Here is a 12,803-nt window from a genome sequence, read left to right as displayed (position 1 = left end):
GAGAGAAGCAGCCTACCTAGGCCTGTGTTGTCACTGCTGAAACAGTGGAAATATATCCAAGTGATGGATGGGCTGTATTACAGGGTAGTGAATGACCTTCGCTTGGGTGAGTGCAAACAGTTGCTTCTGCCAGCCTGTTTAAAAGAACAAGTCCTGAGCAGTGTCCATGATAAGATGGGACATCAAGGCACTGAGCGTACACTCGACCTGTTGAGACAACGTTGTTTCTGGGTCGGCATGTACAAGGATGTTGAGAGGTGGATTAAAAGGTGTCACAGGTGCATTCTAACCAAGATGCCACAGCCGCGAATCCGTCCGCCTATGAAGCCATTTTTAGCATCTAGACCGCTGGAGGTGGTGGCCGTGGATTATACTGTGCTTGAACCTGCCACGGATGGTCGCGAAAATGTGCTGATTGTCACCGACGTATTTACTAAATTTACACAGGCGTTCCCCACCAGAGACCAGAGAGCTGATACTACAGCGAAGATATTGCTGAAGGAGTGGTTCATGAAATACGGGGTGCCAGAGCGGTTGCATTCTGATCAGGGAAGGAATTTCGAGAGTGAGGTGGTGGCTGAGTTGTGTCGCTTGTATGGAATAAAGCAAACACGTACAACCCCTTACCATCCGCAAGGCAACGCTCAGTGTGAGCGGTTTAACAGAACGCTCCACGAGTTGTTAAGAACGCTTTCTCCAGAAAAGAAAAGGCGATGGCCAGAACACCTTCCTGAGCTGATCTATGCATATAATGTAACCCCACATGCTACAACTGGGTATTCACCTTATTTCTTGTTGTTTGGTGTAGAACCACGCCTTCCAGTAGATGCTCTCTTGGGGGAGGAACAGCCTGTAAATAGAGGGCAAGATTGGTTAGTAATTCATCAGAGCCGACTCAGGGAAGCTCATGAAAAGGCGAGAGCATTTGCAGAGCAGAAAGCGGCAGAGAGATTGGCTCCATTTAATGACAAGGTTTACTGTCCATCTGTTGGTGTTGGGCAGACAGTGTACTTGCGCCACCGCCCTGTAGGTAGACACAAGATACAGGATTCCTGGGCTCCAGTTGTGTACCGGGTAGTAGAGGTACAAGGTACCACATATACGGTTGAGCCTGTAGAGGGAGGTCCGCAAAAACGGGTCCACAGAGTTGATTTGCGACCGTGCGAGAGACCTGTGGTTGAAACCGCAGAGGCAGTAAGTAGAGGGACAGCTCCAGTAGCTAAGTTTCCGTCTGATTCAGTGGAAGCTGAACCTGTTGATCCAGAGTGTGTAATACTGGAAGAGGTTACTTTGCCTCACATAGAAGAGACTAGAGATGTGGAACTGGAAGTCTCTGGGTCAGCAGAGGAAATGTTAGCAGTGGGACCTGATTGTGTTTTGGAGAATGAGGGACAGCTACCCTCGGAGTTAGAGCACCCGGGGGAAGAGGGTATTGTTCTTGTTGCAGATAGACCTGTGGTAAGGAAACCGGTCCCTGCACCAAGAAGGACTAGCCGTGTCAATGCTGGTGTGCATCCAAACCTATTTAATGAACCCAGGTCGGTTTGTAATTCTGTCTCGATCAGCCCTGAAGTCTTTTCCCAGGTTTTGACCAGCCTTGGTAGTGTTTTTTTTAGGGAAGCAGTAAATGAGGTCAGGAACCAGCACTGAATGTCATTGAGGACAATGATGGGTTTCAGCAGGGGAGAATGTGGCCAGAGGTATAAATACAGCATGTTTTTAATGCATGTTAAAACAGGGTATGGCCCCTTTAAGAGATCACCGATCTCTGCTCGCGAGATTTCCTGTTTGCATGTGCGTGAACGGGAGCCATTTCGTGATAATCTGATGTAGCAGCCGAGTGCAATGTCGTTGTGTTGGCATCGGAAAGATTTATGATGAAGTGATGCGGTCTTTCTGGGTAAATATTACTGTAAAACCTTTCTTTGATATCCGAGGGAACCAGAGACCTGTTTGTGTAAACTTTTGATGTGCAATTCTCTGCAGATGAGATCGGATCGTGTGTGATCCACGTGAACCTCGTGTCAGGTGATAGTGGAAATTTCCAGTGTAAGTTCAGTATTTTTCTATTCTTGTGTTAGTAACTGGAATGGTACAAATGCTATCAGTGCTGCTAAAACTCTTGTTTTAATGTTTAACAATATGTGTTCATGTGAGAAAGATGGTTAATGTGAGAGCAAAGATGAGATGACTTTATTAATGTGTTTCTTTTATCTCTTCTTTGTACCATAGCACTACCGTATTCTTTACTGTGTCATTACCTCATTTCATTTTTGTATAAGGATTCAGGATTTTGGTGAAGTAAAAAAAAGATTTATTCAAGTGTTATTTTGGACTTTGATACAGCCTGATCAAGTAGAAGATATTTTTGGTCGTGTTCACTCCAAAGTAAATTATTTGGGCGTGTTTGTCTCGTACTGATGTTCAACCAGTGTTCATGTTTTGTTTTTTTTGTTACTTTGGAACCGGTGAAACATCACATTACTATTATTATCATTATTATTTCTGTAAGTCTACAGTGTCATTACACTGTGTAACTCTTTGAGTAATAATTCAAATTTAGTAATTTTTCTGACTTCCTACTTTATTGACTTTTATTTATTTATTTTTGCTCAGCTGTGTTTCCACCGACCGCTGTAACTTCTTTTAAGAAAATAAACAGCAGTCAGATAAAACCCCTATACAAACAAATTAATCTGTTGCCGTGTGTGTTTCTTTTTCCTGATCACCCGGTTACACATAAAATGGGAATTAATTGTTCCTAACGAATAAAGGGTCCTTCAGAGTTACAGTAAATCTGACGATATTTTTGAGGTTTTAGTATTAAATGAGGAGCTACATAAAAACTTATGGAGACTCACCTGTGATGTTCTGTCAGATAATCCCACAGTCTTAAATCATCTTTCGTTACATCACACGATCACAAGTACAAGTTCTTTGCCTTTTGCTTTCCCGAAGTATACAGTGTTGTAAATGTTAATGAGTGATAGGAAGATTTTCAACAGGTCGGTCATCTCTTCAACTTTCACATTCACCACGGAAGAACATGGAAAAAATTGGTAACCTAAAAATGACACCATCTAAATGAACTGGTTTTATTCAAGTCAAAAAATATTGTTTGATACCACTGAATCAACTTTAATTTATACAAGGTTATATATATATATATATATATATATATATATATATATATATATATATATATATATATATATATATATATATATTTTTTTTTTTTTTTTTCTTTTTTTTTGTAATTTGCATCTCATTTTACTACATTCATCCCTGGTTTTATAGATTTACACCTATAGTCCCAGACTAAACTACATGTTTGAGCTGTTTTAACTTGAAAGCGAATGTTAAAATATACCAGTGCCATTGTTTTGTCTCAAGATGCACCTGTAATGTTTTTTCTAAGGCATGTTTATAACAGCTATAAATGTTTTAATTGAACTAAGGCCTAATCCAGGGTTTAGATAAACCAACATTTGTGCTTTGTTCACGGTTTTAAAGAAACAGATGTGAGTAACTCAGGTGGCAATAATTTTTATGTCACAATCTCATTCAGTTTGGACTTTGTTCAGGTGTGTCTCATTAATTATCCTTTTCTGCATTTAGTTCCTCTGTTCCTGTTTATTGCTGTCGGTCTTGTGCTGTATTGCTGTTCTCTTTGTGTGTGCCTGTGGATTTATTAAATACAGCCTTTTGCATTCATCATCGTGTTCGTGTGTGTTCTACAACACAATCCATAACATTTTTATTGCTTTGTTAATGAACAAAGGTTGGGCAATAAAACGCACCACACTCTCTCATGTGTGTTTTTATGGTCATGAAAAAAGGTTGCTATAACTATGTTGTGTGGTGAAGGTTGTTACAGCGTTGTCACAGTGCTGACATTGAACCACCCTTCAGGGCCATTGCTTAAAGGGATACTCCACTTTTTTTGGAAATAGGCTCATTTTACAACTCCCCCAGAGTTAAACAGTTGAGTTTTACCGTTTTCGAATCCATTCAGCCGAACTCCAGGTCTGGCGGTACCACTTTTAGCATAGCTTAGCATAGATCATTGATTCTGATGAGACCATTTGCATCTCTCTCAAAAAAATGACCAAAGAGTTTAGATATTTTTCCTATTTAAAACTTGACTCTTCTGTAGTTACATCATGTACTAAGACCAACGGAAAATGAAAAGTTGCGATTTTCTAGGCTGATATGGCTAGGAACTATACTCTCATTCCTGCGTAATAATCAAGAAGAATAATGAAAATAGTCCCCAGCTCGGTAGACTATAGGGTCAACTATTTTCAGGCGCTGCGTCATATCATTACGCCTGCTGGAGCCATGGTACGGCAGCAAAGTTTCTTGATTATTACGTATGTCATATGTATTCATCTTTAAATGGTATGGGTAATTAGTAGGGATGTCCCGATCAGGTTTTTTTGCCCTCGAGTCCGAGTCCGAGTCATTTGATTTTGAGTATTTACCGATACCGAGTCCCGATCCGATACTTCTATAATACATAAAAAAAGAATAAAGAAGAGCGAAAAACAGATCCAGGATGTTCCTTTTTTTTTTTTTATTTCACCTTATTTTAACATTCAACAACTCTGTTAACAAACAGAGCACTTCTGTGAGGTAGCTTGAACAATCAAGTAATAAATCACTTTTGGACTTAGTGCAACAGTAAATATAAAAAAAAGTCTAATATATAAACAAATAGCACCTCAACTTAAAATACCCAGCAGGCATGTAAACAAATAAAAAAATAAAAGTGCCACAGTGTTTGCAAAGCCAGTAATATGCTTTTAGGAACTGCACTCGCCGGTTTCACACTGTAACAGATTAGAGCATTCACACCGCACGCAGAGGCGGCGCGGCAGCGCTTAGGAGGAGCAGAGCAGGAGCAGCAGTGCCGCGATCGTTTTGGCGCCGAGTCTATTTTTGCTGCGCCGCTTACGCTGAATTAAAGTGACAATGTATTGATCATGGCCAAAATACACCGCAGTTTTATCCAAAAAGTGCATTGATGATATCTATTGTGTTTTAAACAGTCAATCAAATAACCAACTGCAATTTAAAAAGAAAACAAATGTCCAAAAACAAACTTGTTGCCAGAACAATAAAAACAAAGATGAACCAAAAATTATATAAATGAAATTAATAAAATAAGCTTCTTGACAAGTCTTTTCTCTTAAATGTATTTGAAAACGAAATAAAGCAATGCCAACTTATCCATTATAGAGTAGGCTACTCTGTCTGTACACAACCCGCGGTTCAGCCGCGCGCGACAAACGCTGCCAGTGTGAAAGCAAAACGCGCGTCCTGCTCCCGCTCACCATACGCACTGCTCCTGCGCTGCTTACGCTCTGCTAACGCGTGCAGTGTGAAGCCGGCGTAACTCTGTGCCACCGCATAACTATAGATGTTAAAAAATAATGAGAATATATATACATATATATCCGAGTCCTGATCGGGAGGTAACGTCCGATTCCGATCGAGTCTGAAACCACGTGATCGGATCGGGACATCCCTAGTAATTAGCAGACAGATGCAAGTTTAATATATACAAATTTGGTTGGTCTAGTCCAAATAGTCTCTGAGTAACTGAGAGAAATGCAAAAAGTGTTGCAACCGTCCCCGGTCTCCCCTAATTGATTTCAGCACTCCTTGAACAGGCAGCGACTTAAGCGCGTAGCCTACTTTGTTGCACGTTAACGTTTTTTTCTTTCTTTTTTTTTTTGGAAACGCACAGAGAATTTTTTTTTTTTTAACTGCTCGCACACCTATTTATTTTTTTCTTTGATTTGTCATCTCATTCGTTTCTTTGCTAGATTTTCTCATGTCTGCTCATGCTAGTTAACGTTAGTCCACTCCCTGTATAATATGTTTGGGGTTTTTTCTCACAAATGTATATGTGTCAGGGATCCACCAGATCTGCACACTCCGCCCACTCGTTCACTCTTCCCGGAATACTGATTCACCACACCATCATCACCTCATCATTCACTCCCTTTATATACAACCCTTCACCTTCTGTTCAGTGTCTGGTCTCGTCTTTACATGGATGCACAAGACTCACTACCTGTTACTTACCTGATCTACCAACCTGAGATACTCATCTTCATTCCTCATTCTGATCTGCCATCTGCCTTCTCTGTTGATCATCTTCATCATCCGTTCTCCACTCTGGTTTCCACTCCACCTGCAAAGACATTCATATTATTATTCAGCTAAGTTGTATCTTCATCTCAAGTTTGCATGACCTACTCACCATTACATCTGCTGGTTCTGTGCTTCTGTTCTCAATAAACATTGTTTATATTTTCTCACCTGTTTGAGTCTTCTCTAAACCTGACAGTATGACTTTTGGAAGTGCAATTTGATTACCATATGCAGTTTTAATAAAGTTGAATTAGCTAACTTTCTATGTCATTTTTACTCTTCAAAGTGTACACTTGAAGAGTAAACAATATTGAAAAAGTATATAATTATCTAACATACGACTAAAAATTAACCACAAAACATAACATGCTAAATGGGGGATAGCATAAAATTAATTGTCAGAACGTCGTCTCTCAGTTGCTGAATGTTGCACAGCAACGTTGCTACATACCTGTCGCATCTTACAACTCTACGTTGTTACAATGTTGCGAGCACGTAGACAGTGATGTTGCCATAGTAGAAATGCAACATGCCACAGACGTTGCCACAACGTAAATGTGTTTGCTGGGTAGGCTAGTAAGAGAAGTGCGACAGTCGGTGACGGTGTTCAGCTGCGACACCGGTTACATAATGTTTTATATTAATAAAAATTTAGTTTAGATCTGATTTCAAAGCGCCTATTTAAGCGAGTTTGTCATTGTACTGGTTTGTTGTTGTGTTTTTCATTAAGAATAACAATGTACCCACCATTCAAGCAATTGCTGCACCCGAATTGGCGCTAATTCGAAAGTGAAAGCAAAATGATCATGGGCGTTCATAACGTTGCGTGTCTACTAGCGCAGAGCATAGCGAGTGTTTTCAGTTCATTCATGTGGAAGCTCAATTTACATGGTGTAGTAGTCATAGCTGCCTCGTTAATTTTGGTACAACCCTAGTACAAATGAATGGTAATCACCTAATTAGATACAGGTGCGCTATAGGTGCGTGAGTGTGTATAAGGAAGCTATTGCGTTGTTGGAGTGCGTTGACTGCTGCAAACTTGGACGCTATTCTTTCGAGTTGTTCCCTTATGGGGATCTTCGAGCTGAGCCACGCAGTATTTGGTATGCATCCTGGGCTGTTTATCTATTGTGGTCTGACGCTGGAAGGGCTGATTTGTTAATAATCAGCTAAAGAGGCCAAGAGCCGGTAATATGTCCGTGTGATGACAACTGATTGGGACTGTGACCGGGCTTCCCCTTCCTTCCTGTTTGGTCTTTGCCTTCGTTGTCTTGAATAGACTACTGTCGTTGCGCGTTGCCGCGACGTTCCGTCTTGCCTCAACTCAACTGCGCCTGTTTGACCAGTCCACATCAAGTGAACTTGACATCGGGAGATTGTGAGACCCGAGTATTAATCCGTGTGGCCGTTTGGCCACCTCCGCACTGTTTCAACTGGAAGATTGTGTCTGTGGGGTTTGTATGGTTGTGTGGATGAATTCAAAGTTGATGTGAGTTGTTTGAGTGCGTTTGTTTATTGTTGGAAGTGTGTGCGAGCGTGTATATGTACGAGTGTGCGAGCGTGAGAAATAAGTATTAATGGTTGTGAGTTTGCGTGATCTTAAATGCATCCTTTGTGTGTGTGTGTGTGTGTATTGTTAATGGACAAGGTGTAATGTGATTTGCATCTGTTATTTTGTTGCTTTGTATTTTGTTGATCAACTTGTACTTTTCTTTTCTCGTTTATTGATTTGATTTGACAATTTTGATTATTGTTTTTTTTTTCTTGTTTATTGATTTGTGACAATTTGACATTGATTTTGTTAACTTTGTTGGACCGGCTGAGAAGGAGTGCTGACCACTCTAGGTCCAAGTTAATGGGTACCCTTGTTCACTGAGTGATTTGAGTCTTTTGAATTCCCTGTCACTTGAATGCACGTGTGCTTGTGGTGAAGTGAGTACATTACTGTACGTTTGAAGTGCTTGTAGTGAAATGGAATTGGGTAGGTTTGTTATTTCTCCTTGCCATCCGACATGTTATCTTTGATTTTTGTTATTTTCCTTTAGTTTTGATTCTGAAGCCACATTAACCCCTGGTGTATTGAAGTGTGTGTCGAGCTTTTAGTCTAGTTATTATAATAAAGTATTATTGTTATTTTCTATATTCACGTCTCTGCTGTGTCTTTGTGGGAACGAACCTGTGTGTCCTAATTGGACCATTATTTCCCTGGGTGAAATTCCCAGGGTGGCGTAGTCGGTGTTGTAATTATAATTGAGTCCAGAATAACGAAACTCACCTTTTCGATGCCACATTCTGGCGTATAGTCGGCAGGGTCCCACATTGATTTTGGGCTGAGACGTGAATTAGTTTTTTTTCTATATTGTGTCGGGTGAATGTTGTGATTTCTTTATTCTTTCTATTTTTTTTTGTTGAAACAGGGCGGTGGTGTGTACTGAACGTCCTATCTCTTTTTGTTGGTAAGTCTCACTAATTCCTTAAGGATGGATGAGGAATTACTTGAACTACGAGATCTAGTGTTACAGCTGCGGGCTGAAAATGAGAAGTTGAGGCAGGATCGGGCCATCGCAGATGCAGCTGAACCCAGACCTGGTCCGTCTAATGCGTCATCATTTTCTATTGACCCTCCGCCTGTAAATGCTGGTATTCCGGCTGCAGAGAGGTTTGTGTTTATACCACAAGATCGTAAGTGTCCTAAATTTAATGGTAGGGCGGGAATGGGTATAAACGAATGGGTTGACGAGGCGGAGGCCTGTATGAGGGTTCGTCATATGTCCATTGCCGATCGCGCATTCTTTTTATTCGATCATTTGGAAGGGGAAGCTCGGGAAGAAATTCGATATCGCCCAGCGGCCGTAGAGGCCGTAGCCATTCAGTTCCGTCGGTTCAAGGCTTCCAGTATGGAGTGGGGGGAGGTGCACATACGGGGGTTGGTGGCGTACTTCCACGCTCTGAATTGAGTGAATTAAGAGAGATGTTTAAGGCACAGCAGAAGCAGCTCGAGCAGCTCACCCAAAGCGTCACAAGGTTGCAAGGACCTTCATCTCGTGTTCCATCTGCTCGTAACGGCCCGATTATATGTAGGCGGTGCCATAGACCGGGACACATTGCCAGAGAATGTGTTGGGGAGCGAGTGGCCCCTCATTCTAGGGACCTACCCCGTCATGCTGATTTGCCAACAGATGGTAGGCAACTTCGCTTTGGTCAACAGTCGGAAAACTAGTCCCCGCCGGGTCGCAGAGCCACGATCCGGTTGGGGAGAATTGCGGCTCAGAGATAGATTACAGTTCGTGCTCGTTCCCACAGTTAGTGTCTTCGTGTCCCCACTTAGATGTTCATATAGGTGGGGTGGTTGTGTCTTGTTTAATAGACACTGGGTCAATGGTGTCTACGATTACAGAGACCTGTTTTCGTAGACATTTCGAACCGTGGGGGCAAGACCGTTTGAAGTCCTGCCAGTGGCTGCTATTGCGTGCTGCAAATGGGCTTTCTATTCCATATATAGGTTATTTGGAATTGGATGTTGAATTATGTGGGCACGCAGTCTCTAATTGTGGCATTTTGGTTGTTAAGGATCCCCCGGGAGGCATTGGTGTCCAAGCCCCTGGCGTACTAGGGATGAATGTCTTGGGGCGGTGTTACCAGCAGTTGTTCGGGCAGCATGGTACCGCACTTTTTAATTTCCCTTCTGTGGCTGGAGTACCTTCCTTTGTGAGGCAGGCCCTGCAACAGTGCCATCAAGTAAACACTCATCCTCCTCCTGGTTGTTCAGGGTGGGTTAGGGTGCGTGGTCCTCGGACGCAGCAAGTGATAGGCGGTACTATTACGTTAATAGCGGCGACCTGTTCAGAACAATTTGCGGATGGAGTAGTACTCCTTGAACCCCCTGAGTCTGGATTACCGGAAAATTTGTTGGTCTCGCCTGCATTGGTTTGCGTTGTTAAAGGCACAGTCTATGTACCAATAGTTAATGTGGGTACTTTAGATGTTATGCTTTTCCCGCGCAGGGTTTTGGGCACTTTAAGCAGCGTACATGTAGTTAGTTTACCTGCAGGCGTTACAGAAGTTCGGTCTAATACAATTACTGCAGATTCACCAGTTGCTCGCCCTGCGGAGCGAGCACAAATAGATGCGGTTGAGTTGGGTTCATTACCTGATGAGGAACAGAGCCAGGTTAGGGCCTTGCTGCAGCGGTATCAGTCAATTTTTGCCGTCAATGAAAGTGACTTGGGGTGTACGAATCTCATCTCTCACGACATTCCGTTAGTAGATGAAACCCCTGTGAGACAGCGACACCGATGTATTCCACCCTCCGAGTATGAGACCGTCCGGGCACATATAAATCAGTTGCTGGAGTCCCAAGTCATTAGGGAAAGTTGCAGTCCATATGCGTCCCCTATTGTCTTGGTGAAAAAGAAGGATGGTAGTCTACGCTTATGCGTAGACTACCATCAATTGAATGCTAAAACCAGGAGAGATGCTTTTCCACTGCCCCGAATAGAGGAGTCGCTGGATGCACTTTCGGGAGCCCGCTGGTTCTCCACTTTAGATCTGGCCAGTGGTTATAATCAGGTTCCCGTCAGTGAGGGAGACAAGCCAAAGACCGCTTTTTGCACCCCGTTTGGACTATTTGAGTGGAATCGGATGCCATTCGGGCTCTGCAATGCTCCCTCCACATTCCAGCGACTAATGGAGCGGATCTTTGGAGACCAACAATATCAATCTCTTCTGTTGTATTTGGATGACATTGTAGTATTTTCGTCTTCTGTTAGCCAGCACCTGGAGCGGTTGGACGTAGTGTTCAGGCGTTTGGAGAGGGAGAATTTGAAGGTGAAGCTGGAGAAGTGTGCCTTTTTCCAGCCCGAGGTAAAGTACTTAGGCCACGTTATTTCAAGTGAGGGAGTTGTACTGATCCCTGCAAAATTGAGGCGGTAATACAGTGGCCTCGGCCCTCTACCGTTAAAGAGTTGCGTTCATTTCTCGGTTTCGCCAGCTACTACCGCCGTTTTGTGGACGGGTTCGCAAAGTTGGTGGCCCCTTTACATCGGCTGGTAGGAGAGCTGACTGGAAGCAAGCGTAGGCCAAGGCAGCAAGAGGAGGCATTCTCTAGTGCTTGGAGTAGAGAGTGTCAAGACCGCTTTGAGGAGTTAAAGAGTAGGCTTACCACGGCCCCTGTTCTGGCATACGCTGATTTTGCCAAACCGTTTGTCCTCGAGGTGGATGCGAGCCATGGAGGGCTCGGGGCCGTCCTCTCACAGGAGCGGGATGGTAAGGTGCGACCAGTTGCTTACGCCAGCCGTAGTCTTAGACCTAACGAGCGGAACCTGTCAAACTACAGCTCCATGAAGCTGGAGTTTTTAGCACTCAAGTGGGCTATGACCGAACGCTTTAGAGAATATCTATTGGGAAATAGGTGTATAGTGTACACTGATAATAATCCCCTCAGCCACTTAGCCACTGCCAAGCTGGGTGCTACGGAACAGCGGTGGGCTGCTCAATTAGCTGCCTTTGACTTCGACCTCAAGTATATGTCAGGTAAGAGTAATACAAATGCAGATGCCTTGTCTAGGTTGCATTCTCCAGTGGCAGTAGGGGGCTTAGGCTCTGGCACCACGATACCATCTGTGTTGAGGAGAGCAATGGGGGTGGATCTTGTAGCTGCGGCCACCCAGTGTGCCATGTCTATGTTCCCTGGCCATTCGCCTGTGGAGCTGGCGTCCTTGCAGGCTGCTGACCCAGTGATTAGCGAAGTCCTGGGATTCTGGAAACGCAGGAGATATCCTGGTCCGGAAGAACGAAGGAAGCTGTCGAGACATGGTTTGGTCCTGTTACGGGAGTGGAAACGTCTGGTAGAGCGAGATGGGGTCTTGTACCGAAGGGTGATGCGTCCCGATGGTAAGGAGGAGGCACTGCAGTTGGTTTTGCCAACCATTTTAAAGACTGATGTTCTGACCCAACTCCATCAAAACCATGGCCATCAAGGTGTGGAACGCACCCTTGGACTTGTCCGGCAACGATGTTACTGGCCTGGTGAAGCAGCTGAGGTGGCGAATTGGTGCCAGCGGTGTGAACGTTGCCAAGTGGCGAAAGATACAAGGCCACCGGCCCGGGGACCTATGGGCCATTTGTTGGCTTCCTGCCCTAACGAGATAATCGCTATTGATTTTACGATTCTAGAACCATCTAGTTCGGGAGTGGAGAACGTGCTGGTGATTACTGACATCTTTAGTAAGTACACAGTTGCTGTCCCAACTCGGGATCAGCGGGCAGAGACGGTGGCACGACTGCTAGTGACTGAATGGTTCTGTAAATTTGGTGTCCCAGCGCGTCTTCATTCGGACCAGGGTCGTAATTTTGAGTCTGGTTTAATTTGCCAGTTATGTGCCCTCTATGGGATTGTTAAGTCACGAACCACTCCATACCACCCAGCTGGAAATGGGCAATGCGAGCGGTTTAACCGCACACTACACAATCTTTTGCGGACCCTTCCAAGCTCGAGAAAGCGAGACTGGGTAGCATGCCTTCCTCAAGTGGTGTTTTGTTATAACACCACCCTCCACCAGACTACAGGAGAGTCGCCACATTTTTTAATGTTTGGCCAGGAGGCACGATTACCTGTGGATTTCTTACTGGGTAGCATTCCG

The 12,803-nt window shown here is 43.7% G+C and overlaps 1 long non-coding RNA gene across 1 annotated transcript; it reads left to right on the top strand.

Annotated features, from left to right (window-relative positions):
- The first annotated feature begins 1,796 nt into the window (after positions 1–1,796).
- On the top strand, positions 1,797–2,735 carry LOC311094028. Its single transcript, XR_014608529.1, has 3 exons — positions 1,797–1,900; positions 1,987–2,049; positions 2,233–2,735. It is a non-coding gene; the product is annotated as an uncharacterized lncRNA (long non-coding RNA).
- Positions 2,736–12,803: the final 10,068 nt, after the last annotated feature.

Source organism: Abramis brama, assembly GCF_963993115.1.
Source record: "Abramis brama genome assembly, chromosome: 12".
In the NCBI taxonomy this organism is placed as follows: domain Eukaryota; kingdom Metazoa; phylum Chordata; class Actinopteri; order Cypriniformes; family Leuciscidae; genus Abramis; species Abramis brama.
The sequence above is the reverse complement of the archived record's forward strand: the minus strand, read 5'-3'. Positions and strand labels throughout refer to the sequence as shown.